General features: G+C 46.4%; 1 protein-coding gene and 1 long non-coding RNA gene across 2 annotated transcripts in view; one reads left to right on the top strand and one right to left on the bottom strand.

Annotated features, from left to right (window-relative positions):
- The window catches only part of LOC140419326 (uncharacterized), a 304,049-nt gene that overhangs the window by 168,290 nt on the left and 109,399 nt on the right, over positions 1-26,360 (bottom strand). The gene's annotated exons all lie outside the window — the stretch shown is intronic.
- Positions 9,218-26,360, top strand: part of LOC140421363 (uncharacterized) — a 43,648-nt gene continuing 26,505 nt past the window's right edge. Inside the window, exon 1 of the mRNA XM_072506029.1 lies at positions 9,218-9,549. The gene's annotated coding sequence lies outside the window, so the exon portion shown is untranslated. The remainder of the gene's footprint in view (positions 9,550-26,360) is intronic.

The following is a 26,360-nucleotide window of genomic DNA, read 5'->3' as shown; positions in this document are numbered from 1 at the left end:
ACAGTCCGAAGATGTGCAGGTTAGGTGGATTGGCCGCGATATATTGGTGTACAAAAGATTAGGTGGGTCATCGGGATAGGGTGAAGGCATGGGATTAACTGGGGTGCTCTTTCCAAGGGCTGGTGCAGGCTCGAATGGCCTCCTGCTGCACTGTAGATTCTATGATTCTTCCTCCAGTGTGACTGAGCTGTTATGTCAGCAAATATGATGACCGAGTTAATTCATTTCCACATTCGCCTGGAGGCACATTCACCTTGGACCCAAGATGGCGCCAGAGCGTGGCGACTCTCTGTGAGCTCTACCAAATAGATCCCCTTTTTACATCTCTTATAATCGTACTAATCTTTTAAAACTAATTGAACACGAACATTAACACTAACCTTTACTCCTGTATGCTTCACCCGATGCCGGTGTCTATGTATTTACATTGTGGACCTTGTGTTGCCCTTTTATGTATTTTCTTTCTATTTTCTTTTCTTTAATGTACTAAATGATCGGTTTGAGCTGCTCTTAGAAAAATACTTTTCACTGTTCCTCAGTACACGTGAAAATAAACAAATCCAAATCCAAAGAATTTTGTGGTGGGATTTTACACCTGTGATTGAAGCTCAGTCAGTGAATTTAAACCCTTCTACTAATGAGTTCCACATTCTTAGCACTGTTCAGTCTAAGAAAAGCCAAAAAATACTACAGATGATGGAAATCTGAATTAACAACAAAAATAATAATCTAATAATAATCTTTATTAGAGTCACAAGTAGGCTTACATTAACACTGCAATGAAGTTACTGTGAAAAGCCCCGAGTCGCCACATTCCGGCACCTGTTTGGAAACACTGGGGGAGAATTTAGAATGTCCAATTTACCTAACAAGCATGTCCTTCAGGACATGTGGGAGGAAACTGGAGCACTCGGAGGAAACTCACGCAGATACGGGGAGAACGAGCAGACTCCGCACAGACAGTGACCCAAGCCAGAATCGAAATACTCACAGATCTGGTAGTGTCTGTGGAGAGAGTGACATGGTTTACATTTCATGTCTAAGATCTTTCATCAGAACTACACTGCATCAGCACAGATCTGAACGGTCAACTGTTTCTCAATCCCCAGATGTTGCCAGATATGCTGGGTATTTCTAGTATTTTCTATTTTAATGTCTAGTGGGCTAAACAGCTGGCTTGTGATGCAGAGCGAGGCCAGCAGCGCGTGTTCAATTCCCGTACCGGCCTCCCCGAACAGGCGCCGGAATGTGGCGACTAGGGGCTTTTCACAGTAACTTCTTTGAAGCCTACTTGTGACAATAAGCAATTATTATTATTAGTTAAAGAGAATTGCTCCTTAGATGCATTACTAAGTTATATTTATTTTTATCCTTATACAAGTGACAACATCTTCCAGTTGTCTACCCTGTAAAACACTTCTATACGGTTATATTGCTCAATCATTCACTTTTCCAAAGGAAACGTCCCTAGCCTGCTCAATCTATCATGATGGGTATAACCTGTCAGTATAGAATTGCTCCAGTAAAACTTTCTTGCATCCTTTCCAGTGCTTCTAAATACACTTTATAATAAGGAGATCTGAGCTAATTAGAGCAGCAAACTCGCCATTGTCCCCAAACGCCTGCAAGTTGTAGTGCTTAAGTTTTTCCCCCCATTAGCTGAATATAAGATGGAATGAGCAGGTTCAACAAGCCGATCTCTAACATTATGGGGCATCTACAATGGTGTGTCCTTTCCCTACAGTGAAACAGTGGGATGTTTTACTCATAATCTGTCAATTATGACATGAAAAATAGCGTTTCTGAGAACAACAGGTTTTCAATGAAGTGGCTCGAGGTCAGATTATGTTTTAAACATATTTTCTGAGCAGTGATAGGCTGTACTTGTAATTTATGTGTACTTTTACTTACAGTTCAGTCCAGCTTGCTCAGATTTCATGCTCTCATAATTGTCCTTCACGTTCATAAATTCCCAAGTTCATAATACGAGCCTTGGACGCACTCTTCTCTCCCTCAAACTGAATGTAAAATTCGAACATGTATGATCGTGTCCACCTAGGGCTGCCTTCACCATGAAGTTACTAATTAATCCCATCTCATTGCACAATACCAAGTCTAGTACCTCCCTTTGGGTGGTTCCAGAAATCAGAACACAAAGAGCAGCAAAAGATGTTTGTAGTTGGACTCGGCACACAAAGTAAGTTTGTTCAGTCAACAACTTAATATAATGGGTTTACAGATGACAATTAACATAGTAACTCTGTCAAAAATGTTGAATACTAATAGAGCAAAATACTGCGGCTGTTGAAATCTGAAATAAACACACATGTCCATCCGAGGCCAGCTGCAATGCTCCAGTGATGCCCAATGTAAACTGGAAGAACAGCAACTCTTCTTCCTGTTAGACACTTTACAGCCTCCCCCATCTGCCCTTCGCTGTTCAGTTGCTTCCATTTCATATTCGGCTGTCTCACCATTTTTCCACCGTTAATACTCTTCATTCCTTAATGACCCCTTTGTCTTATGTCGATGACAAATTTGTCCATGCGGCACGGTGACACAGAGGTTAGCACTGCTGCCTCACAGCACCTGGGACCCAGGTTCAATTTGGCCTTGGGAGTTTGCACATTCTCCCTGTGTCTGCATGGTTTTTCTCCGGTTTCTTCTCACAGTCTAAAGATGTACAGGTTTGGTGGATTGGCTGTGCTAAATTGCCTCTTAGTGTCCAAAGGTGTGCAGGTTAGGTGGCGTTACGGGGATTGGGTGTGATAGTGGGCCTAGGTAGGGAGTAGGAGCTCTTTCAGAGGATCGGTGCAGCCTTGATGAGCCGAATGGCCTCCATCTGGGGATTCCATATCTGTTGGTGGATTGGCCATGCTAAATTGCCCCAGGGTGTCCAAAGATGTGCAGGTTAGGTTTAGTTACGGGGTTTCAGGGATAGGGCGGGAGCCTGGTTAGGGTGCTCTTTCAAAGGATCAGTGCAGACTCAATGGGCTGAATGGCCTCATTATGCATTGTAGGTATTCTATTCTATTCTTGTCTATTCTACCTGGTCTTCTATTCTGCCCACCTCCTGTGCCACTTTCCAACTATATAATCCATCTATCTGTCCATTCCTACCCTACCCTCCTATACTGCAGTGAATGATCATTTAAATGAGTGTACTGGTAAACTTTGTTTCTCTCCACAGATGTTGGCAGACCAGCTAAATCTATCCAGCAATATCTGATTTCATGCTAACAGTAATGTTGCTCATAAAGACAGACGCCAGCAATATGGTAATTGAAGCAGAGGAAATGGCAGAGATGGTTACAAATCACTTGTTCTCGGTCTTCCTGTGGAGGCAAAGCAGAAAGAGAGATGAGGAAAGGTGGTTCTGTGCGGATCTGCTGACAACCGCCTTTCTTTTTCACTGACGGGATTTGACCAACGGAATTGTTCACATCTTGTTCAAGGAAGGATCAAATACAATTGGCACCTCCATTTCAAATCTGTTGTGAAGTAACATTCTCTCATTTGATTTGAAAGCTGACTGTTGTGAAGCTGCAACCGAGCACAATGGGCTTTGTGCCGCACTTTCTGTGGTGTCCTGGTCATCACATTCGCCGATTGAAAACCGGACAGAAACATTATCAAATCTTTCACATTAACCGTGAGACAAGTTAGAATGATTTAAGTTTGTTGCAGGATGTTATCGGGATCTCGGGTGCTGCAGCCAATTCTATTTACTTTTACCCCGGCCTCAAAATGCATTCAGCAACATCAGAAATGCTGAATTGTCCTGAAGCAATGAGATGGCAAATATGTCCGCATTTTGACAAAGTTCACATATTAGCGGTTCGTCAGTCCACAACAGAATTGAATTGGTTTACAGCTTTAATTATCATCTGAAACATGCGCATAAAGACAGTTGCAAGCGATTCTGTGACTGAATTAGAGGAAATGGCAGAGATTTAATAGAGCCATCTTTTAAAAAATCTGTCTTCATGATAACGAAATAGGAAAAAACACTCGGGGACTTGAGAAAAACGAGGCTCGGTACAGATCCTGTGGCGTCCCTCTTTCTTCAACATGAACGGGATGAAGGCGCCAGAATGTTTCACACACAGAACAAAAAGGAATCAAATATAATGAAAATATCATTCTCAAATCTCTACCTGTAAACCTATCCCATTTCATTTCAATGCTGACTGTGCTCAATCCCAAATGAGCACAATGAAGAAGATTGCTTATTGTCACAAGCAGGCTTCAATGAAGTTACTGTGAAAAGTCCCTAGTCACCACATTTCAGCGCCTGTTCGGGGAGGCTGATATGGGAATCGAACCATGCTGCTGGCCTGCCTTGGTCTGCTTTAAAAGCCAGCGATTTAGCCCAGTGTGCTAACCAGCCCCAATAGGGTTTGCATTTCCCAGTGACTCGAAACTTTGTCACAATGAAGCTCAGAGAATTGTGCTGGGTCTCAGGATTACTCAATCAGTGACAATACCACTACACCATCACCTCCCCAGTCAAGCACTTTGCAGAGCTCGTCCGGGATATGAACACGGGACCTCTTGCATTTTGGAAACCCCTAAGCGAAAATCATACCCCACGGTTTCCATGGTATCTTCATGGAGTCAGTGTCTTTGCGAGTTTCCTCTTTAGACAATCAGGTGAAGCTTCGTCCTCACACAGAACACGTGTATGGTTTCTCCCCTCAGTGAATGGTGTGTTTTTTCAGGCTGTAACTGGTTAAAGCTCTTTCCACAGTCAGTTCACTGGAACACTCTCACTCGGGTGTGTGTGTGTCTCGGTGCTTTTCCAGTCACACTGATGTTTGAAATATTTTCCCACAAACATTTTGATTCCACATTCATAGTCTGAGGATATTCTGGTCTTGATCAATTGAGTGACACTGTCAGATCTTAATGTGATATTTGGTTTCTGTTTCATGTCTGAAAACGCTTTCCTAATGCCATGTAAACGGAGTTGACGAAGGTCACATTATCAGCACAGGATAGAAATTCAGAACAGTTATTTCCAGTTTTGGGGGAACATATTTTTCTCTCTTCTGTCCCCAAAGCTGTAAATCCCCGTCCCACACACTCTTCCTCCTCCCTGGGACTGAAATCCAAATAAAGTATGAGATCATTATTTCTGTATCCTGTTACCAAATTTATATAATTAGAGATAAGAATATGCTTTATAAGTCACTTCATCCATGACTTGTGACAGACATTAATCTGAATCACCCTGACTGAGCAGACAGAATAACGTATGTTAACTTTGAGTCCAGAACTGACTTGTGTGCAGATTTGATGAGCAATCGCAAAGGTTGTTTCTCCAAATCTTCCAGGGTTTCCTTTGTTCTTCCTCTCCCTCTCGAACTAAGTTATACCGGATATCAGACTCAGGGTCCATTCTGGTTCTCTTCCTGCTGACTAAATAACTTCAATCAAATATGGAGAAGACTCAATCCACTGTTCAGTCCCTGCTCCAATCTCCATTCCTTTTTTAAAAAATATATTTTATTCAAAATTTTGTGGCCAAACATAACAGTACATAGTTTTTCTTTTGAACAACAACAAAGCAATATAAATAACCGTGGCCAATTTTAAACAAATAAATAAATAATATATAAACAAAAACAAAACTGAGTGGCAACTGCCTTGTCAAAAATAGTTACTCTCCAAAGATACCATCCAACAATCCAATATACATTACCTATAACAAGTGTCTATACATATACAATGACATCCCTGAGAGTCCGTCCGGTCCCCCCCTCCCCCCCCCCCCCCCCCTCTCCCCTGGGTTCCTGCCGTTGTCTTCTTCTTTTCCATTCCCTCTATCTTTCTGTGAGGTAGTCGACAAACGGTTGCCACCGCCTGGTGAACCCTTGAGCCGAACCCCTTAATACGAACTTGATCCGTTCTAACTTTATAAACCCTGCCATGTCGTTTATCCAGGTCTCCACACCCGGGGGTTTGGCTTCCTTCCACATTAACACTATCCTGCGCCGGGCTACTAGGGACGCAAAGGCCAAAACATCAGCCTCTCGCGCCTCCTGCACTCCCGGCTCTTCTGCAACCCCGAATATAGCCAACCCCCAGCTTGGTTCGACCCGGACCCCCACCACCTTCGAAAGCACCTTTGCCACCCCCACCCAGAACCCTATCCGCCACTATGGTCTTTGCCTCAAACATTACCCGCTTCCCCACTAATATAGCCACCCCCCTGTTTTTTGCGTCTAGCCCTGAATGAAACACCTGCCCCACCCATCCTTTGCGAAGTCTGACCTGGTCTATCAGTTTCAGATGCGTCTCCTGCAGCATAACCACATCTGCCTTAAGTTTTTTTAGGTGTGCGAGTACCCGTGCCCTCTTAATCGGCCCGTTCAGCCCTCTCACATCTTTACCACCCCCCTTGCCGACCAGCCATCTCCTTTTGCCATCCAGCTCCTCTCCCGGTTCCCACGTAGCCGTATCTCCCCCCCGACGGCGCCCTCCCGCCCCGACCACCCCACCCCATACCAGCTCCCCCTTCTCCCCAGCAGCAGCAACCCAGTTACCCCCCCCCCCGCTAGATCCCTTTCTAGCGTAATTGCACCCCCCATGTTGCTCCCAGAATTCAGCAAACTCTGGCCGACCTCGGCTTCCCCCCATGACCTCGGCCCCCACTGTGCGAGGCCCCCTCCTTCCTGCTTCCCTGTTCCCGCCATGATTACCATAGCGCGGGAACAAAGCCCGCGCTTCCCATTTGGCCCCACCCCCAATGGCCGGCGCCCCCAGCTCCCCATCCTCCCTCACCCCCTCCCCCATGACATGGGGAAGAGAGAAAACTTACAGGGAAATCATCTCTTCCCCCATTTCCCCCCCCTTCACCCCACGTAATCACCCCACCACTTTGTCCCAAACATTCTTTTTCTAGCCCGCTTATTCCAGTTTCTCCTCGACAATAAATGTCCACGCCTCTTCTGCCGTTTCAAAGTAGTGGTGTTTCCCTTGATGTGTGACCCACAGTCTTGCCGGCTGCAGCATTCCAAATTTAACCTTCCTTTTGTGCAGCACCGCCTTGGCCCGATTAAAGCTTGCCCTCCTTCTCGCCACCTCCGCACTCCAATCTTGATATACGCGGATCACCGCGTTCTCCCACCTACTGCTCCGGGTTTTCTTTGCCCATCTGAGGACCATCTCTCTGTCCTTATATCGGAGAAATCTCACCACTATGGCTCGAGGAATTTCTCCAGCCGTCGGTCTTCGCGCCATAACTCGATAAGCTCCCTCCACCTCCAACGGGCCCATCGGGGCCTCCGATCCCATTAACGAGTGAAGCATCGTGCTCACATATGCCCCGACGTCCGCCCCTTCTGCACCTTCGGGAAGACCAAGAATCCTTAAATTCTTCCTCCTCGCATTATTCTCCAGCACCTCCAGCCATTCCACACACCTTTTGTGTTGTGCCTCGTGCATCTCGGTCTTCACCACCAGGCCCTGTATTTCGTCCTCATTCTCAGCAGCCTTTGCCTTCACGACCCAAAGCTCCTGCTCCTGGGTCTTTTGCTCCTCCTTTAGCCCTTCAATCGCCTGTAATATCGGGGCCAACAGCTCCTTCTTCATCTCCTTTTTAAGTTCTTCCACGCAGCGCCGCAGGAACTCTTGTTGGTCAGGGCCCCATATTAAACTGCCACCTTCCGACGCCATCTTGCTTTGTGCTTGCCTTCCTGGCCGCTGCTCTAGAGGATCCACCGCAATCCGGCCACTTTCCTCCCCTTTTTCCATCCGTGTCCAGGGGGGATTCCCTTCTGGTTTACCGCACAGTGTTTTTAGCCGTTAAAATTGCCGTTGGGGCTCCTATTAAGAGCCCAAAAGTCCGTTCCACCGGGAGCTGCCGAAACGTGCGACTTAGCTGGTCATCGCCGCACCCCGAAGTCCAATCTCCATTCCTGACATACTGACTCTATCCCTCTCCCTGGCAACAGTCTGAGACTTCGCCAGTCTCTTTGTAAACTTGGTTTCATACTTGATCCAATATGAGCTTCTGACCTCATAGAATTTACAGTGCAGAAGGAAACCATTCCGCCCATCGAGTCTGCACTGGCCCTTGGAAAGAGCTCCCTAGCTAAGCCCACACCTCCACCTTCACCCGTAACCACCCCCCCCCCCCAACCTTTTTAGATACTAAGGCAATTTACCATCGTCACCCCCCGATTCGACAATTCCATCACACACCTGGCTGCTCTCCCACATTCTACCTCTGTAAACTTAAAGCCATCCAAAAGTCTGCTACCCATGTCTTAATTCACAGCAAGTTCCTTTCCCCTATGATCCCTGTGCTCCGAGACTTGCATTCGCTCCCAGTCAATTCTCACCCTTGTTTTCAAATCCCTCCATGGCCTCGTCTCTCCCTGTGTCTGTCATCTCCTCCAGCTCCACAACCCCCTGTGATATCTGCACAGCTCTGATCCTGGACTCTTGTGCACCCCCGATTCTAATTACTCCGCCGCGGTTTTAAGTTCCTTCTGCCCCAAGCACTGAATTCCCTCCCTAAACCTCCCTGTCTCCTCTCACTTACCTCCTTTCAGACTCTTTAAAACTCATCTCTTTGTCCACGTTTTTGGTCAATTGTCCTGATATCTCCTTTTGTGTCTGGGTGTCTCACTTTGTTTTATAATGTTCCTGTGAAGTAGACTGGGATGATTTATGATGTTAAAGGTGTTATATAAATAGAAGTTGTTGTTGTTGACTGTAACCCTGACCTCCTGTTTTACAATATCCCATTGGTTTCACAACAAACTCTATCTCTGATGTTTTGCCCCCTGCGGGTTTGCAGCCTCTGTAAAGACGGCAGCCGTTAACTCAGGCCTGTCACCGGGAGCAGGCCGCAGCTGTCCCCCCCGCTCGATGCAAACCCGGGCCGGGAAACGTCTTATTGGTGTTTGGAGCCTCCACCGGGTTTCAGCGAAACCTCCCGGCCGAGTCCAGCATCGGCACTGCGCATGCTCCAGCTCACCAGGCCCTGGGAATGATTGACGGCAGCTCTGGTCCAATAGGAAGAGAGGGGCGTAACTGGAAAACCGAGCGGAGCGGGTGGTCCTTCAACCAATCGGAGTGAATGAGGGGCGGGGCTGAGCCCCGGCCGCCCACGTGATTTGGAGCATGCGCAGTGCCGATGATAGCTCCGGATTCAGGCGGTCGGGTCGAAATTGTTCCCTGGTCAGACCCCGCTCGGTGAGTTATGTGGGATGGATAGAGCCGGTTGAGGGGTCGGGAGGCTTCATAAACACTCCGTGTAGGCCCTCAGCCCCGAATACGAAGCTCGGATACGGCAGTTGAACCGGCGAACGCTGTTCGGGCTTTTCACCGAGACAGGCCCGAGTGGACGAAGTACGCGGCGGAGCGCATGCGTAGTGAGCGAGAGCGACGGCTTTGTTCCGCCTCCCATTCACCCTGATTGGTTGGAGGACCAGCCGCTCTCGGTCAGTCCTCCGGACACGTCCTCTGAACTGGAGCAAACCCTTCAGAATCATCCTGCAGATAGAAGTCTTGCAACACCAGGTTAAAGTGCAACAGGTTTGTTTCAAATCACTAGCTTTCGGAGCACTGCTCCTTCCTCAGGTGAATGAAGATGTAGGTTCTAGAAATATATATGTGGACAAAGATCCAAGACCAGGCTTTGAATGCGAGCATTTGCAACTAATTAAGTCTTTCCAGAGACAGGGGTGCGAGCATTTGCAGGTAATTAAGCCTTTAGAGATCCAGAGACAGGGGCATATCCTAGTTTGCGGACTATTAGAACAAATGTACATTTCTATAAAACCTTGTACTGCCACTGGACCTTCTGAAGTCTTTGAAAGCCAGTGGAGTACTTTTGAAACATATTCACTGTTGTGATGTAAGAAGCTGTAAGTACGCATGTGTAATCGCATTTAGTTTTAAAACTGTTATTTTCAAAGTGTATTCACTGTCATTAGTAACAAGGACAAGGAAGCCCTTTTATACCTCGAACATGTGCCTCCTGTAGCCATTTCACCTTCTGTACCTTTTCTATATTAACTATGTATTGATTTCAGAGCAAAAAACAATAATTACATTAATGATTATTCTGTAGTGAACATTGATTATCATTAGTGAATTGGTGTATTAGGTAATTATATTGTAAAAACTAGATCTTTATTTTAAAAAATAACACTTTCAATCAAAATGTTTCCAGAAACTGCAGAGCTTTCAGAATTTGTTTGAAAAAATAAATTACTTTTTAATTTTGAGAAGTTACTAGACATTGTGGGCTGGGCAGTGGTGTAATGGTATTATTTATTGGGCTAGTAATCCAGAGACCCAGATTAATGCTCTGGGGATCTGGGATCGAATCTGGCCATGACAGATATTCACATTGAATAAAAGTCTCAAATTAAAAGTCTAATGAGATTGTGGATTGTTGTAAAAACCCGTCTGGTTCACTCATGTCCTTTGGGAATCTGCTCTCCTTATGTGGCCTGGCCTACACGTGACTCCAGATCCACAGCAATGTTGTGATTGATTTGTAAGTGCCCTCTGGAATAGCCTCACAAGACACACAGTTCAAGGGCAATTGGAATGAGAAGTAAATGCTGGCCCAGCCAGTGACCCCCACCTCCCGTGAATGAATAATTTTTAAGAAGGCTCAGTGAGGTACAGTGAAAAGTATTGCTTTTTTAAATATAAATTTTGAGTACCCGATTATGATGGGGCAATTTAACATGGCCAATCCGCTAAACCTGCACAACTTTGGGTTGTGGGGGTGAAACTCACGCAGACACGGGGAGAATGTGCAAACTCCACATGGAGTTTGGAGACAGTGACCCAGGGACGGGATTCCAACACGGGTCCTCAGCGCCGTCGTCTCAGTGCTAACCACTGCACCACATGCCATTCTGAAAAGTATTGTTCTGCGAGCAGTCCAGACAGATTGTTCCATACATGAAAAAATCTAGGACATAGATAAATAAACAATGAAAATACATAGAGACAGACACCGGGTGAAGCATACCGAGTTTAGTACTACTCAGTGTTACCAGTGTATCTGGTATTAACCAAATGTATTCATTAAAATTTACTGTATTAATTAGCTATATGTCTGTCCAGATGATTAATTAAGTAGTGATCATTAATTGAGTTATAATTAATGAAACAATTTTTTTTTTAATTCAATGGACGTGGGCGTCGCAGGCTGTGCCAGCATTTATTACCCATCCCTCATTGCCCTTGAGGGCTGGTTAGAGTCAACCACATTGCTTATGGGTCTGGAGTCACATGTCGGCCAGACTGGGTAAGGACGGCAGATTTCCCTCCCTAAAGGACATCAGTGAACCAGCTGGTTTCATAGACTTTTAATTCCAGATATTATATTGAGTTTAAATTCCATCACCTGCGGTAGTAGGATTCGAACCCAGTTTACACAGTCAGTTCACTCAACTCGCTCACTCGGCTGTGTGTTGTGTGGGTCTTGGTGCTTTTCCAGTCACACTGATGTTTGAAATCTTTTCTCACTCAGAACAGAGAAACATTTCTCCTTCCACATTCGATGGATGATATTCAGATCCTGGTGAATCAACTGATTTCTATCTGATCTTAATGCAATATTTAGTCTGAATTTCCCGAATACAAATCTTCTATTGTCCCGGAAAAAGAGTTTACAAAACTACGTCACTGAGGACCCGGATTCGAATACCAGCCCTGGGTCACTGTCTGTGTGGAGTTTGCACATTAGATCATAGATCATAGAATTTACAGTGCAGAAGTAGGCCATTCGGCCCATCGAGTCTGCACCGGCTCTTGGAAAGAGCACCCTACCTAAGGTCAACATCTCCACCCTATCCCCATAACCCAGTAACCCCACCCAACACTACGGGCAATTTTGGACACTAAGGGCAACTTATCATGGCCAATCCACCTAACCTGCACATCTTTGGATTGTGGGAGGAAACTGGAGCACCCGGAGGAAACCCACGCACACACGGGGAGGATGTGCAGACTCCGCACAGACAGTGACCCAAGCCGGAATCGAACCTGGGACCCTGGAGCTGTGAAGCAATTGTGCTATCCACAATGCTACCGTGCTGCCCGTGTTTGCGTGGGTTTCGCCCCCACAACCAAAAGATGTGAGGGGTAGGTGGATTGGCCACGCTAAATTGCCCCTTAATTGTGAAAAATGAATTGGGTACTCTAAATTTATTTTTAAAAAAGAAATGTGATTATGATGCCCCCAGAAGTTGGGACGTGGAGGTAGTGGTCGCAATGGACGCAGAGAAGGCTCTTGATCGGGTGGAATGGGAATATCTGTGGGAGGTACTGGGGCAGTTTGGATTTGGGCGGGACTTTATTGACTGGGTCAGGCTGTTGTATCAGGCTCCTGTTGCGAGCGTACGAATGAATAGATCAACATCAAACTATTTCCGGCTGCATCGGGGGACGAGACAGGGATGCCCCCTCTCCCCGCTGCTGTTCGGGTTAGCCATAGAGCCGCTGGCAATTGGGCTGAGAGCCTCCAGAGGCTGGCCGGGTTGGAGTGGAACACAGAATCTCGCTTTACGCAGACAACCTGCTCCTGTATGTTCCGGCCCCCTAGAAGGAATGGAAGAAATTGAGGATTCTGGGGGAATTTGTCCGGTTTTCGGCATATAAACTAAATATGGGGAAAAGTGAGATGTTTGCAGTCCAGGCGAGGGGAAGGGGAGGCGATTGGGGGAGCTGTCGTTCAGGATGGTAAGGGGATGCTTTCAATATTAATTAAAAAATTTAAAAGAGCAACTTGCAAACTCACTGTCAGTGAGTTCTCCCAGTGAGCCATAGAAGACACAGCCAGAGTGAGACAGAACCAAGAGTGAGTTTGGGAATTTGAATCTCGGTGGGAATTCAAAGCTGGGTGGGGAGGAGGTGCTTTTCATCCCTGGTAAGTGGCTGGTAAGTAGTGTTTCTGTTTTCTTTTTCTTTTCATTGGTATATATATATATTTTTTTCTTTGTTGTTTAATTATTTATTTATTTTTTGGGAAATTGTAATTGTTGAAGTTAACAGAAGGTTGAAGACATGGCAGGAGATCTCAGACCCGTGTCATGCTCCTGGTGTGCTATGTGGGAGCTCAGGGACATGTCCACTGTCCCAGGCTCCTTCATGTGCAAGAAGTGTGTCCAGTTGCAGCTCCTGTTAGACCGCTTGACGGCTCTGGAGCTGCGGATGGACTCACTTTGGAGCATCCGCGATGCTGAGGACGTCGTGGATAGCACGTTTAGCGAGTTGGTCACACCGCAGGTGAAAGGTACTGAGGGAGATAGAAAATGGGTGACCAAAAGACAGAGCAAGAGTAAGGCAGTGCAGGTGTCCTCTGCGGTCATCTCCCTGCAAAACAGATATACCGCTTTGGATACTGTTGAGGGAGATGGCTCACCAGGGGAAGGCAGCAGCAGCCAGGTTCATGGCACCGTGGCTGGCTCTGCTGCGCAGCTGGGCAGGAAGAAGAATGGCAGGGCTATAGTGATACGGGACCCAATTGTAAGGGGAATAGACAGGCGGTTCTGCGGACACAATCGAGACTCCAGGATGGTGTGTTGCCTCCCTGGTTCAAGGGTCAAGGATGTCTCGGAGCGGCTGCGGGACATTCTTGGGGGGGGGGGGGGTGAACAGCCAGCTGTCGTGGTGCACATAGGCTCCAACAATATAGGTAAAACAACGGGACGAGGTCCTACAAGCTGAATTCAGGGAGTTCGGAGTTAAACTAAAAAGTAGGACCTCAAAGGTAATAATCTTAGGATTGCTACCAGTGCCACAAGCTAGTCAGAGTAGGAATGTCAGGATAGATAGGATGAATGCGTGGCTCGAGAGATGGTGCAAGAGGGAGGGATTCAAATTCATGGGGCATTGGAACCGGTTCTGGGGGAGATGGGACCAGTACAAACCGGATGGTCTGCACCTGGGCAGGACTGGAACCGATATCCTGGGGTGGGGGGGGGCGGGGGGTTGCCAGAGCTGTTGAGGAGAGATTAAACTAATGTGTCAGGGGAATGGGAACCGATGCAGGAAGTTGTAAGGTAGTAAAGGCAGGGGCTGTTTAGCTCAGGGCTAAATCGCTGGCTTTGAAAGCAGACCAAGGCAGGCCAGCAGCACTGTTCAATTCCCGTAACAGCCTCCCCGAACAGGCACCGGAATGTGGTGACTAGGGGCTTTTCACAGTAACTTCATTGAAGCCTACTTGTGACAATAAGCGATTTTCATTTCATTTTCAAACAGGGACAGAAACAAAAGGCAGTAAGGGGACAGTAAGGGGGAAAGTGTAAGGCAGAGAAGCCACAGTCAAAAATCAAAAAGTGCGACAGTACAAGGTACAGTGACTGAGGGGAACTCTGAGTAGGACCAGGAATACTAAAAGGAATAAAACGGGAAGTGAAAACATTAATGGCAAGCGACGCGGCAGGTTGTTACATGAAGATATGGGTTCAACGACAAGGAAAATTAGGAGAAAGGTTAAGAGGAAATATAACTTAGGAGAGGTTACTGATCGAGGTGTTAAGATTCAGAACAGAGGTAAAAAAGCCAACATAAGTGTACTTTACCTGAATGCTCGTAGTTTTTGGAATAAGGTAAATGAGTTGATGGCACAAATCATCGTGAATGACTATGATTTAGTGACCATTAATGAAACATGGTTAAAGGATGGTCACGACTGGGAGTTAAATATCCAAGGGTATCAAACTATTTGGAAAGACAGAGTGGATGGTAAGGGAGGTGGTGTAGCTCTGTTATTTAAGGATGACATAGGTGCTATGGAGGATAAGGTTGAATCCATTTGGGTGGAAATCAGGAATAGTAAGTCGAAAAAGTAACTGATAGGAGTAGTCTATAGGCCACCAAATAGTAACATTATGGTGGGGCAGGCAATAAACAAAGAAATAACCGATGCATGTAGAAATGGTATAGCAGTTATCATAGGGGATTTTAATCTACATGTCGATTGGTTTAACCAGGTCGGTCAAGGCAGCCTTGAGGGGGAGTTTATAGAATGTATCCGCGATAGTTTCCCAGAACAGTATGTAATGGAACCTACGAGGGAACAAGCGGTCCTAGATCTGGTCCCGTGTAATGAGACAGGATTGATTAATGATCTCATAGTTAGGGATCCTCTCGGAAGGAGCAATCACAATATGGTGGAATTTAAAATACAGATGGAGGGTGAGAAGGTAAAATCAAACACTAGTGTTTTGTGCTTAAACAAAGGAGATTACAATGGGATGACAGAAGGACTAGCTAAGGTTGACTGGGAGCAAAGACTTTATGGTGAAACAATTGAGGAACAATGGAGAACCTTCCAAGCTATTTTTCACAGTGCTCAGCAAAGGTTTTACCAACAAAAAGGAAGGACGGTAGAAAGAGGGAAAATCGACCGTGGATATCTAAGGAAATAAGGGAGAGTATCAAATTGAAGGAAAAAGCATACAAAGTAGCAAAGATCAGTGGGAGACTAGAGGACTGGGAAATCTTTAGGGGGCAACAGAAAGCTACTAAAAAAAGCTATAAAGAACAGTAAGATAGATTATGAGAGTAAACTTGCTCAATATAAAAACAGATAGTAAAGGTTTCTACAAATATATAAAACAAAAAAGAGTGGCTAAGGTAAATATTGGTCCTTTAGAGGATGAGAAGGGAGATTTAATAATGGGAGATGAGGAAATGGCTGAGGAACTGAACAGGTTTTTTGGGTTGGTCTTCACAGTGGAAGACACAAATAACATGCCAGTGACTGATGGAAATGAGGCTATGACAGGTGAGGACCTTGAGAGGATTGTTATCACCAAGGAGGTAGTGATGGGCAAGCTAATGGGGCTAAAGGTAGACAAGTCTCCTGGCCCTGATGGAATGCACCCCAGAGTGCTAAAATAGATGGCTTGGGAAATTGCAAATGCACTAGTGATAATTTACCAAAATTCACTAGACTCGGGGGTGGTCCCGGCAGATGGAAATTAGCAAACGTGACACCACTGTTTTAAAAAAAAAGAGGTAAGCAGAAAGCGGGTAATTATAGGCCAGTGAGCTTAACTTCGGTAGTAGGGAAGATGCTGGAATCTATCATCAAGGAAGAAATAGCAAGACATCTGGTTGGAAATTGTCCCATTGGGCAGATGCAGCATGGGTTCATAAAGGGCAGGTCGTGTCTAACTAATTTAGTGGAATTTTTTGAGGACATTAACAGTGCGGTAGATAACGGGGAGCCAATGGATGTGGTATATCTGGATTTCCAGAAAGCCTTTGACAAGGTGCCACACAAAAGGTTGCTGCATAAGATAAAGATGCATGGCATTAAGGGGAAAGTAGTAGCATGGATAGAGGATTGGTTAATTAATAGAAATAAAGAGTGGGGATTAATGGGTGTTTCTCTGGTTGGCAATCAGTAGCTAGTGGTGTCCCTCAGGGATCAGTGTTGGGCCCACAACTGTTCACAATTTACATAGATGATTTGGAGTTGGGGACCAAGGGCAATGTGTCCAAGTTTGCAGATGGCACATAAGATAAGTGGTGAAGCAAAAAGTGCAGAGGATACTGGAAGTCTGCAGAGTGATTTGGATAGGCTAAGTGAATGGGCTAGGGTCTGGCAGATGGAATACAATGTTGACAAATGTGAGGTTATCCATTTTGGTAGGAATAACAGCAAAAGGGATTATTATTTAAATGATAAAATATTAAAACATGCTGCTGTGCAGAGAGACCTGGGTGTGCTAGTGCATGAGTCGCAACAAGTTGGTTTACAGGTGCAACAGGTGATTAAGAAGTCAAATGGAATTTTGTCCTTCATTGCTAGAGGGTTGGAGTTTAAGACTAGGGAGGTTTTGCTGCAATTGTATAAGGTGTTAGTGAGGCCACACCTGGAGTATTGTGTTCAGTTTTGGTCTCCTTACTTGAGAAAGGATGTACTGGCACTGGAGGGTGTGCTGAGGAGATTCACTAGGTTAATCCCAGAGCTGAAGGGGTTGGATTACGAGGAGAGGTTGAGTAGACTGGGACTGTACTCGTTGGAATTTAGAAGGATGAGGGGGGATCTTTTAGAAATATATAAAATTATGAAAGGAATAGATAGGATAGATGCGGGCAGGTTGTTTCCACTGGCGGGTGAAAGCAGAACCAGGGGGCATAGCCTCAAAATAAGTGGAAGTAGATTTAGGACTGAGTTTAGGAGGAACTTCTTCACCCAAAGGGTTGTGAATCTATGGAATTCCTTGCCCAGTGAAGCAGTAGAGGCTCCTTCACTAAATGTTTTTAAGATAAAGATAGATAGTTTTTTGAAGAATAGAGGGATTAAGGGTTGTGGTGTTCGGGCCGGAAAGTGGAGCTGAGTCCACAAAAGATCAGCCATGATCTCATTGAATGGTGGAGCAGGCTCGAGGGGCCAGATGGCCTACTCCTGCTTCTAGTTCTTGTGTTCTTATTAATATCTAGGCATCGAGGTGGCACGGGAATGGATTGGATTTGTTTATTGTAACATGTACCGAGGTACAGTGAAAAGCATTTTTCTGCGAGCAGCTCAACAGATCAGTAACTACATGAGAAGAAAAGGGAATAAAAGAAAATACGTAATAGCGCAGCACAACATATACAATGTAACTACATAAGCACTGGCAACGGATGAAGCATACAGGGTGTAGTGTTAATGAAGTCAGTCCATAAGAGGGTCATTTAGGAGTCTGGTGACAGTGGAGAAGAAACTGTTTTTGAGACTGTTCGTGCGTGTTCTCAGACTTCTGTATCTCCTGCCCGATGGAAGAAGTTGGAAGAGCGAGTAAGCCGGGTGGGAGGGATCTTTGATTATACTGCCTGCTTTCCGCAGGCAGCAGGAGGTGTAGATGGAGTCAATGGATGGGAGGCAGGTTCGTGTGATGGACTGGGCGGTGTTCACGACTCTCTGAAGTTTCTTGCGGTCCTGGGCCGAGCAGTTGCCATACCAGGCTGTGATGCAGCCCGATAGGATGCTTTCTATGGTGCATCTGTAAAAGTTGGTAAGAGTCAATGTGGACATGCCGAATTTCCTTAGTTTCCTGAGGAAGTATAGGCGCTGTTGTGCTTTCTTGGTGGTAGCGTTGACGTGGGTGGACCAGGACAGATTTTTGGAGATGTGCACCCCTAGGAATTTGAAATTGCTAACCATCTCCACCTCGGCCCCGTTGATGCTGACAGGGGTGTGTACAGTACTTTGCTTCCTGAAGTCAATTACCAGCTCTTTAGTTTTGCTGGCATTGAGAGAGATTGTTGTCGCTACACCACTCCACTAGGTTCTCTATCTCCCTCCTGGATTCGGACTCATCGTTATTCGAGATCCGGCCCACTATGGTCGTATCGTCAGCAAACTTGTAGATGGAGTTGGAACCAAGTTTTGCCACGCAGTTGTGTGTGTACAGGGAGTAGAGTAGGGGGCTAAGTACGCACCCTTGCAGGGCGCCGGTGTTGAGGACTATTGTGGAGGAGAGTGAAAAAGTCAACTGTTTAGCAGTACTGGGAAGAGGCAAGTTTGTAGATGTTCTACAGTATTACAGACTGGCTCGTTGGATCTTATTCTGTCCCATCTTGCGTTCAGCTAACAGTAAAATGACTAAAACACTGCAACATACAGGCATTTGGGGACAACGGTGAGTTTGCGGCTCAGATTAGTTAAAGTCTCCATATTGTAAAATGGATCTCGAAGGACTGGAGAAGATATTTGAATTATGCCTGAACTGGCAGGTTATACCCGGCAAGAGGGATTGGACAGGGTGTAAACCTTTTCTCAGGAAAAGGGAATGAAGGATGACCTGATCCTGTAAGATTATGAAAAGGTTTGATATGATAGACAAGTGGAAAATGTTTCCACTGGATGAGAATAAATATGAGTTCGTCATTAATTAATCTAATGTGCAGTTCAGGAGCAGTTCAGATGGAGATCACTCACACACTTCACATGTGCAAAGGGATTTCCTCAGTTTTCCCACTTGTTAACACTCCAACTTTAAAAGCCCCAAACCATTTGATCCAATGTCAGCACATTGTTATTGGCGAGGGGCAGTTTAACTATTCGGTCCAGGGGGACACAAATCACTGTTCACCTGAACCTGCTCAGACTCCAACACGTTAACATCTCACTGTTCGTGTTTGGTCTGTTGTCAATCACACCCAGGACAGACCTGTGGTGGAGGGCCTGTCTATGTAGGTGCCCTATTAATTTATCTAATACATTTGATGCCTTGGCACAATGGTACCAATCAGAATCGGTTCGCAAAGAATAATTTCTATCAGCAATGTCGATTTCAATGGCGGAGTTATTACCCATCATGCATTGCAGCTGGGAATGTGTTCAATCCACATTACAGAAGCTCCTCGCACATGCGCAGAGTCCAGCTATGACTGGAGCATGCGCCAATCGGGCTGTGACCCGTGCATGCGCAGTTCAGGTTGTTGCTGACGGTGCGAGGAGCGGGGAAGAAGCAATCAAGCGACTTTTTCAGGATTGGAGCCGGTGGGTGGCCGGGGAGCGACAGAAGCTGCGGAGTGAGCCGGGAGGCTTCATAAATACCCCGTGGAGGCTTCAACTCCCGAGGAAAATGTTAACGGTCCCGTCTTAAACAGCACCAAACAGAGTGAGAGCTGAGCGGTGACAGGCCCGGGTTACCGGCCGCCATCTTTACAGAGGACAAGGAGCCGCAGGGCGCATGTGCTGCGAGTCTGGACCGGATGCCAACTCTCCCGGATTGACTGACTGGAGTCTCCAGCATTTCATTTTATTCATTTGTGGGAGTCACTGGCTGGGCCAACATTTATTGCCCATCCCTAATTTCCCTCAAACCGAGTGGCTTGCTCGGCCATCTCGGAGGGCATTTAAAGAGTCAACCACATTGCTGTGGTTTGGAATCGTGTCGGCCAGACCAGGTAAGGATGGCAGATTTTCTTTTCTGTTCATTCACGGGATGTGTGTGTCGCTGGCTGGGCCAGCATTCACTGCCCATCACTAATTGCCCTTGAACTGAGTGCATCTCAGAGAGCATTTTAAGATGGATTGACCATGATAAATTGCCCTGAGTGACCAAATAAGGTTAGGAGGGGTTATTGGGTTACGGGGAGAGGGTGGAGGTGAGGGCTTAAGTGGGTCAGTGCAGACTCGATGGGCCGAATGGCCTCCTTCTGCACTGTATGTTCTATGTGCCACCAGAAGCATTGTTTCATTATCAATATTACTATTTATGAAGCTCAAGATCGAATTTGCTTCACCAACTACTCTCTAAATATGTCTTGGAGATATACAAAATCCCTCTTCACCGCTTCCTCTTTCCTCCCAAAGAGGTCAGTTGGATTTTTACGACAATCCAGCAGTTTTCATGGTCACATTATCCCAGTGCCGGCCCCACAAATTACCAGATTCATTCAGCTCAATTTCACAACCTGCCTTTGTGTTTTTGGTGTTTTCTCTCACTCTCTATTTTCTGTTTTAAATCAGTTTGACAGGGTGTTCGAAGAGGAGGCTTCAAAGTCCGGATACTCAAACCAAGCATCACATCAGGATCTGACAGAGTCCTCAATTTATCATATCCTGAATATCATCGTACTTTGAACATGGAAGGAAAAAGTATCGTTCACAGCGGGGAGAAACCGTACACGTGTTGTGTGTGTGGACGAGGTTTCAGTCAATCATCACGCCTCACAAGCCACAAATGCAGTCACTCTGTGGAGAAACCGTGGAAATGTGGGGACTGTGGGAAAGGATTCCCTTCCCCATCCAGTCTGGAAACTCATCGACGCAGTCACACTGGGGAGAGACCATTCACCTGCTCAGAATGTGGGGTGGCATTTACTATTTCAGCCAACCTGCTGAGACACCAGCGAGTTCACACTGGGGTGAGGCCATTCACCTGCTCAGAATGTGGGAAGGGATTCAGTGATTCATCCACTCTGCAGAAGCACCAGCGAATTCACACTGGGGAGAGGCCATTCACCTGCTCAGAATGTGGGAAGGGATTTACTATTTCAACCCACCTCTTGAGTCACCAGCGAGTTCACACTGGGGAAAGGCCGTTTCAATGTCCAGACTGCGGGAAAGGCTATAAAAGCTCTGGGGAACTGATGAGCCATCAACGTGTTCACACTGACGAGAGACCCTTCAGGTGCTCTCGCTGCGGGACTGGGTTCAGTCGATCATCTAACCTCACTGTACATCAGCGAATTCACACTGGGGAGAGGCCATTCGCCTGTTCCTGGTGTGGGAAGGGATTCACTGAGCTATCCGCCCTGCAGAGGCACCAGCGAGTTCACACTGGGGAGAGACCATTCACCTGCTCCAAGTGTGGGAAGGGATTCACCACTTCATACCACCTGCTGAGTCACCAACGAGGCCACAAGTAACCATAGTGATTGGATTTTGCTGTTCCTCACAATCGGGGCTGAACCGTGTTCATTTGGGTCTCTTTCTGCTGATAACAAACTCCAGCCCATTTACAGGGGCTAATATTCTGTGTAACAGTCAAATAAATTAAACTTGTGTTAAATACGCAGTGTGCTGAAACTTTTTAATATCTCTTACACAAGTTAGTTCCTTTTGAAGTACTCTCGCTCTCCCCTGTCTCTTCCATACTCACCTCCAACAAGAAGGCAGCACGGTAGCATTGTGGATAGCACAATTGCTTCACAGCTCCAGGGTCCCAGGTTCGATTCCGGCTTGGGTCACTGTCTGTGCGGAGTCTGCACATCCTCCCCATGTGTGCGTGGGTTTCCTCCGGGTGCTCCGGTTTCCTCCCACAGTCCAAAGATGTGCAGGTTAGGTGGATTGGCCATGCTAAATTGCCCTTAGTGTCCAAAATTGCCCTTAGTGTTGGGTGGGGTTACTGGGTTATGGGGATAGGGTGAAGGTGTTGACCTTGGGTAGGGTGCTCTTTCCAAGAGCCGGTGCAGACTCGATGGGCCGAATGGCCTCCTGCACTGTAAATTCTATGATAAGAAGTGTGAGGAGCTTGTGGAGCTTCTTTGTGACTGAGATTGAGTAAATCCGATCAGCGGCCTCTGCTGCTTCCCTCCCTTCCACGAGCCCACGGACCAAATTGTCTCTAAATGTCATCCTTTCCCAAGCCCTGAACCCACATCTTTCTCTAGTTTCTCTCCCAGCTCCCCTCATGCCCTCTCAGAGCTCATCTTGTCCATGAGACCCAGCCCCTGCTCCATCGACCCTATTCCCACTTAGCCACTGATCAGCCAACTACCCTGTGTCCATGGATATTGTCAACATTTCTCTCTCTTCAGGTACTGTCCCTCTGTCCTTCAAATCTGCCATCATCACCCCCTCAATAAAACAAACCCTTGACCCTGCCATCCTTACAAATTACTGCCCCATCTTCAACCTCTCTCTCCAAACTCTTTGTCCATGTTGTCACCTCCCAAATCCTTGCTTATCTTTCCCAGAACTCCCATGTCTGAATCCCTTCAATCAGGCCTCTGCCCTGTCACAGTCGTGAAATACAAGAGACAAACAGAATCTCACCCAGAGAGGAAGACAGACAATCCGGGAGCTTGGATCCAACACGGATATGTTCATAAGACCAGAAGACAAGGGTAGCAGCACAGTCATTATCGAGAGACAACAATACCTGCTGGAGACAGACAGACAACTGAACAACACGAATCACAACACCAAGCTACCTAGACCCATATACCCGAGACAGGAAGGAGAATTGGAGACGGACTGGAAGAACCCAGACTCCAGACACATTAACCAAAAACAGATGGGAATATCTGAGGGGACAACAGGTAGAACCAAGGAGGTTCTACCTGCTCCTTAAAATACCCAAAGACAGAATTTTTATTATTGTCACAAGTAGGCTTACATTAACACTGCGTGAAGTTACTGTGAAAAGCCCCGAGTCAACCTACTCTGACGCCTGTTTGGGTACACCGAGGGAGAATTCACAATGTCCAATTCACCTAACAAGTGCATCTTTCGGGACTTGAGGGAGGAAACCAGAGCACCCGGAGGAAACCCACACAGACACTGGGAGAAAGTGCAGACTCTGCACAGACAGTGACCCAAGCGAGAATTGAACTCGGAACACTGGTGCTGTGAAGCAACAGTGCTAACCACTGTGCCACCATCAGGGAAATAGCACCAGACAGCCCCTTCGGATCAGACTGTGAGAAAAAATTCTGCAGAATCATTCAATTTACAGTGCAGAAGGAGACCATTCGGCTCATCCAGCCTCCACCGGCCCTTGGAAAGATAACCCTACTTAGCGCATGCCTCCACCTATTAAGGGGCATCTTGACAAAATACATGAATAGGATGGAAATAGAGGGATTTGGACCCCAGAAGCACAGACTATTTCAGTTTAGATGGGCAGCATGGTCGAAGCAGGCTTGGAGGGCCGAAGGGCCTTTTCCTATGCTGTACTTTTCTCTATTCTTTGTTTATCCCCGTAACCCAGTAATGCCACCTAATCTTTGTTTGGACACTAAGGGTCAATTTAGCGGGGCCAATCCACCTAACCACATCTTTGGACAGTGGGAGAAAACTGGAGCACCCGGAGAGAACCATCACAGACACGGGGAGAATGTACAAACTCCACACAGTCACCCAAGGCCAGAATAGCTGAAACATCAACACACTGCTCCTGGTAGTTGATGGTACAGTGGTTCAATAAATATAATTAGTGGGTTGAAAAGGTGTGCAATATCGAGTAAAAACAGAAAATGCTAGATTAACTCAACATGTCTGGCAGCATCATAGAATCCCTACAGTACAGAAGGAGGCCATTCGGCCCATCGAGTTTGCACCAACGCTACAAAAGAGCTCCCCACACAGCTGCACTTTCCCCAACCTCTCCCCATAACCCCACTACACCATTGGACACTAAGGAGCAATTTAGCATGGCCAATCCACCAAACCGGCACATCTTTGGACAGTTGGAGAAAACAAGCACCCGGAGGGGACCACACAGACATGGGGAGAATGTCCACACAGTCACCCAAGGCCGCAATTGAACCCAGGACACTGGCGCTATGAGGCAGCAGGGCTAACCACTGTGACACATCTGTTGCGAGAGAAACAGTTAACGTTTGTTGTTCCTTGTTGTAACAGTTCTGTGGAAGGGTTAATGGACTCTAATTTCAAGTCCATTGAAGTGGAAAGTATTTTACTCGGAGATTTGACACAGGAAGAAGTTTTAGTCTGTGTGAAGCTCAATCTTCATTTACACCGAACCCGCAGTCTGATTGGCTGGAGGACCAGAGTCCATCTGGTTTTCCAAATCCCCCCATTGGTCAACATCGCTCAGGCAGGAAATGAAGTTTTGGAACCTGTGCCCATGAGGCCAATGGGAAGAACTCAAAATGATACAGAGTCTCAGCCAATGAGGGAGATCCGGGATCAGCCCCGCCCCTCATTCACTCCGATTGGTTGGAAGACCAGCTGTACCTTTATGAAATGAAAAATGAATGAAATGAAAATCGCTTATTGTCACAAGTAGGCTTCAATGAAGTTACTGTGAAAAGCCCCTAGTCGCCACATTCCGGCGCCTGTTCGGGGAGTGTTTATCAAATAGCTGTAGTGGAAGTACCTTTAAGAACTGGGTGTTTATCAAATAGCTGCAGTGATATCAGAGTGGGTGGAACTGGGCTGTCTGTCTTCACTGCAGCTATTTGATAAGCACCTATTTCTTAAAGGTACATCCACTACAGCTATTGGATAAACACACAGTTCTTAAAGGTACTCTCACATGACAATTCTGAATTCTCCCTCTGTGTACCTGACCAGGCACCGCGGTGAATGTGCTGACTGGGGTTTTTTCACTGTAACTTCATTGCAGTGTTAATGTCAGACTACTTGTGACAAAAAAGATTAGGATTATACAGAAAAATGTTCCAGCAAATTTCCATCCCGCCCGTGATGATTTGCACGGGAATATGACCCCGACAAATGGGATGAAGCCAAATCTTTAAAAGTCAAAGTCTTTATTTCAAATTGTTGCCGTGCTGTCAGGGAAAGGGTTAACTTCTCTGCTTGTTTACAAAAGGGAAGAGGAACCATTCACAAAGCTTCCCACAGCTTGTGAACTCCGAAACGTAACTTCAAGGCTGAAGTTTATCTTCAGAGATTGAAACGTTTTGGTACCATTTCCAATTGGACCAGTAAATTGTGATTCACACTGAAAGGTTTACTTTCACTCAGTAATTAGAACATTTCACTTTCTCAGCACTGACGCTTTAGATCAAACCCCAATTGTTCTCTTCCCTTGTAGCTGGTGTGTGGAGAAGATCATGTTCACTGTAGATCTGTCAGCACAGAAACCGCACTGTGCTTCTGGATACACTCAGTCTGCAAGTAGATGAATCTGTTAAACATCACCCAAGTGATGGTCTTCCCCTGACTCTAAGGAGTGAGATGTCCCTGTAGTTGATGCTGTCTCCTCTGTCACTGCTGTTTTTATTGCATCACACATGTTCTGTGGACCAGTCTCACAGCCCAAAAGGGGCAGGCAGGAAGGTGTAACAGTCGATGGGACTTTGTGTGTGAGCAGTTCAGCTGGAATTCCATCCTTGCCGGGCACCTTTCTGCTTGCTCAACAATCAATGGCCTTTTCCAATTCATATGATGAGAGTTCCTTGTCCAACTCAACCATGACAGGAAGCTGCAGGAGAGTCTAACAGAGACTGGGAGATGGCCTTCTCACAGGGGTACAGCTCACTGTTGTTTTCAACCCAGTTTCTCCTCACTCTCTCAGTATGACTGACACTGAGCATGCTCAGAGCACACACCCACACTGCACCTGCGCACTGGCCTCGTACACTCACTGATCGGGAACTTTCTGCAACGCAGGGGATTCTGGGTAACAGCCGCCATAGAGCAATTAGCAAAACAGAAGATCCACGGTTAGGCAAGATGCTGGGCATGAAGCACAATGAGAGGTTTGGAGACTTTATTTACTACATAAGCACATTATTCTGATAAGATATCACTTAGACATGGGCAGCAAGCAGGCTGATCTACAGTATGTACAGTATTTACAACACCTGGGACACGGTATTTCATCTCATCAAATCAGTGATAGGTTTGTTTACTGTTCATAATTGCCACTGGGTCACACTCACGATTCATGCAAGATGCAACTCCCCAGGTTTTTTGACCCATTCCCTCCAGACCTGTTTTCACTCCAAGGGTCTTGACATCGGCCTTAGTCTTTATCCAGCCATGATCAGCTCACACTGCCCAACAACCAGCCTCTCCTGCACTGGGGCACAGGGTTTCCATCACCAAAAATCTGTCTTGTTCCATGCACATCAACGCTACCACCAACAAAGCACAACAGCGCCTATACTTCTTCAGGAAACTAAGGAAATTTGGCATGTCCACACTGACT

Source organism: Scyliorhinus torazame, chromosome 5, assembly GCF_047496885.1.
Source record: "Scyliorhinus torazame isolate Kashiwa2021f chromosome 5, sScyTor2.1, whole genome shotgun sequence".
In the NCBI taxonomy this organism is placed as follows: Eukaryota; Metazoa; Chordata; class Chondrichthyes; order Carcharhiniformes; family Scyliorhinidae; genus Scyliorhinus; species Scyliorhinus torazame.
This window is presented reverse-complemented; position numbering and strand designations above follow the sequence as displayed.